The following is a 3,656-nucleotide window of genomic DNA, read 5'->3' as shown; positions in this document are numbered from 1 at the left end:
AAGTGGTTATAGAATCTAATAGATTCAAATTTGAGGAATTTTGATTTGTTTATACATTTTCCAGAATCTCATTTCTAATCACTTGGGAAAACAAACTAAGATTATTAAAGTGTTGCCTTAAGAACAAAATGCAGCATTTGAGATGGAGAAGAAAACTGTCACATCATGCCTATGAATGAAAAAAATGTCAAGATGAAGGAAAATCTCCCACAGTATCAACCATAGCAGCGAAGTCAAGTATCCTGAGGGTTTTACTTCAAGTGCCCTCAACTGCCTCTCCATGATGGAAAGCTCCTCACTCCGCCCTGGAAAACGACTGTAGGTCTTTTCAGAGATAGCCTGAGCCTTCCCTGACAGCACCACACAGGGTTTGCTGCTCTCTGCTGCAGTTTTCACATATCTCCCTTACATGACTTCACTTTGCACTGTGATGATAGATTTTAGAAAGGCTATCATTCTTATGTAAAGAAAGAAAAAAGTACCAAACAGGTATTGCCACAAGTTAGCAAGTATCTTAACTTCCACAGAAGTTTTGTGTAGCAGAAAAGAGGTCTAATTGCTTATTAGTGCCCTTTTCCCTTTCTAGTATCCTAAGAGAATTCTATGAGACAGAAAAACTGACTTTTAGACTACCCTGTGTCTTAACTGTGTAACCTAAGTAAAACCATTTACCCCACAAGGGCCCCAAGTATAAAAAGGGATCTATGAGTCTAGCACCTGTGCCAGATTATTTCTTCTGAGCACATTTATCAAGTTGGAGTAGAAAGTGGAAGGACAAGTTTGAGAGAGCAAATTATAATTTCTTTTTTGAGACACCTTTTGATAGTCCAAATGGAGATATTAACTAGGTATTGGGCTATCTGTTTGGGGTTCTTAGCCTTTACAAATCATCTAATCTAGGTCTGAGATAGAAGAAAATGTGGTTAGAGATAAGTTCAAAGACTGAGCCTTGAAGCAGATTTAGTATAAATAGAAGGTTATATGTTTCTAGAAGGTAGAGGAAGAATAGTGAAGTAGTTTTGAAAAAAATATAGATGAAAATTTTCATTTGAATGGAATGATAAGAAGTGCTTATCATGTGACATGCTATGTGTTTATTGGTGTCTTTGTTTATTCTCTGTATCAATTCACAAAGTTAACTCGATAAAGACAAAACATTGTTAATCATTTGTATGAATTGTATGGATTAAAACATTACCTGGTTCACAGTATAAGCTCAATACAATTTCTGATAGAAGAAATAATAAATTAATTGTGATAAATAATTTATTTGAAATAGTAGGCGTACATTAGGTGATTCTTACTAGTCTTTAAGCGATTGAAAATATTCACTTAAATTGACTATGAAGTCAGTCTAGAAATGAGGTTGCTATCATCACTAAATACTTTTCTTTCACACCTGGATTAAAACTTGGATCAATGGAAAGTTTCTTTGAAAATCTTCACTTATCAAGGGCAGACAAGTTTTTCATTTCTTAGCTTGACTGAAATTGGAAGAACCAGAGACTTCTCTTAAATCCATCAGGCAAGTCTGTTGTAGCAGCTGTTCTCATCTTTTGACCCACTTTAACTTACTACTGCATTGAACTCCGTGGTTGAGTTCTAACTTTATGTATTTCGGTTAAAAAAAAGAGTTCTCCTTATAATAAAGTTTAAAGTCTGGAACTGTGATACCTCTCACTTTATTTCTTTTCTTAAATTATTAATCAATATTTTTTATTTTGGTATTGTGGGGTACAGTTAGGGGTTAGGTATACAAATATGTTTCGTTCAGGCACCCTTGTTGATAAGGGATGTCTCCCTGTCCCCAGACAGATATTTACTACTGTTAATCCCACCTTCCTTCCCCTCCCTCCCCCCCATAGTTTCCCACCATTGTCAATCCTTTTCTTATAGTATTACGATAGATGTTCAAGGTCCACTATATGAGTGAGAACATGTGATTCTCAGATCTTTGTTTCTGTGAGAGGTCACTCAGTATTATAGACTCTAGTTCCATCCAGGTTGCTGCAAAATTCATGATTTTGTTCTTTTTTATGGCTACGTAGTATTCCATCATGTATATGTACCACATTTTTAAAATCCAGTCCTCTTTTGATGGACAGCATGGTTGATTCCAGATTCTTGCTGTTGTGAACAATGCTGCAATAAACATAAGTGTGCAGGTATCTTTTTCATAGAGTGATTTGAGTTCTTCAGGGTATATTCCCAGTAGGGGGATTGCAGGGTCATATGGGAGTTAGATATTTAGAGCTTTTTGGAATCCCCACATTGTTTCTTTTGTTGAGGATTGTTTTGGTTATCCATGGTCATTCATGTTTCCATATGAATTTCTGTATTATCATTTCCAGGTCTGAAAAGAATGATGTTGGTAATTTAATGGGTATTGCATTAAATCTGTAGATTACATTGGGGAGGATGGACATCTTAACAATGTTGAGTCTTCCAATCTATGAGCATGGAATATTTTTCCATTTGTTTGTGTCCTCATTGATTTCTTTGAGCAGTGTCTTGTAGTTTTCATTGTAAAAGTCTTTCAGTTATCTGGTTAGGAAGATGCCAAGGTATTGCATTTTTTTTGTTGTTGCTGTTATGAATGGGATTGTGCTTTTTATGTGATTCTCTGCCTGTTTGTTGTTGTGAATGTGACTCTCTTTTGCATGTTGCTTTTTTACCCTGAGACTTTGCCAGAGTCCTTTATCAGTGCAAGAAGATTTTTGACAGATTCTCTTAGATTTTCGAGGTATCAGCAAAGAGGGATAACTTGACTTCCTCTTTTCCTATCTGGAGGCCCCTGATTTTCCTCTTGTCTGATTGCTTTAGCTAGAACTTCCAACACAATGTTGAACAGAAGGGGTAAAAGTGGGCAGACTTGTTCTGGTTTTCAGGGGAAATATTTCCAGTTTCTGTCCATTTAGCAATATGTTGGCTGTGGATTTATCATAGATGGCTCTTAATATATTGAGGTATGATCCCTCTATGCCTAAGTGTTCAAGAGTGTTTATCAGGAAGCGATGCTGGATTTTATTGAGAGCTTTTTGAGCGTCTAATGATATAATCATGTGGTTCCTATTAATACATCTATTAATGTATTTAACTACATTTATGGTCTCGTGAATATTGAACCAGCCCTGCATCCCAGGGAAGAAACCTACTTGGTCATGGTGGATGATTTTTGAGATGTATTGTTGAATCTGATTTGCTAGAATCTTGTTGAGTATTTTGCATCTATGTTCTAGTAAAACCTCTGTGGAAAACTTGTGACAATTCCTAATAAATCTAAAAATTGACCTTCCATACAACCCAGAAATTCTTCTGAGAGTATACCCAGAGGAACTCAAATTACTTTATGAAAAAGATACCTGCACACACATGTTTATTGCAGCATTATTCACAATAGTAAAAACATGGAACCAACTGTACTGCCCATTGAAAGTGAACTGGATAAAAATAATGTGGTACATATACACTATGGAATGTTATACAGTCATAAAGAAGGACAACATTATGAATTCTGCAGCAACTTGGATGGACCTTAGAGTCTATAGTACTCAGTGACTTATCACAGAAATAAATAACTGAGTACCACATGTTCTCATTCATAAGTGGACCATGAACAATTATCATAATACTATAAGAAAGGGATTGGCAGTAAT

The sequence above is a fragment of the Carlito syrichta genome, unplaced genomic scaffold (assembly GCF_000164805.1).
Source record: "Carlito syrichta isolate Samal-C Ts95f unplaced genomic scaffold, Tarsius_syrichta-2.0.1 Scaffold108674, whole genome shotgun sequence".
NCBI lineage: Eukaryota > Metazoa > Chordata > Mammalia > Primates > Tarsiidae > Carlito > Carlito syrichta.
Note: the sequence above shows the minus strand (reverse complement) of the source record.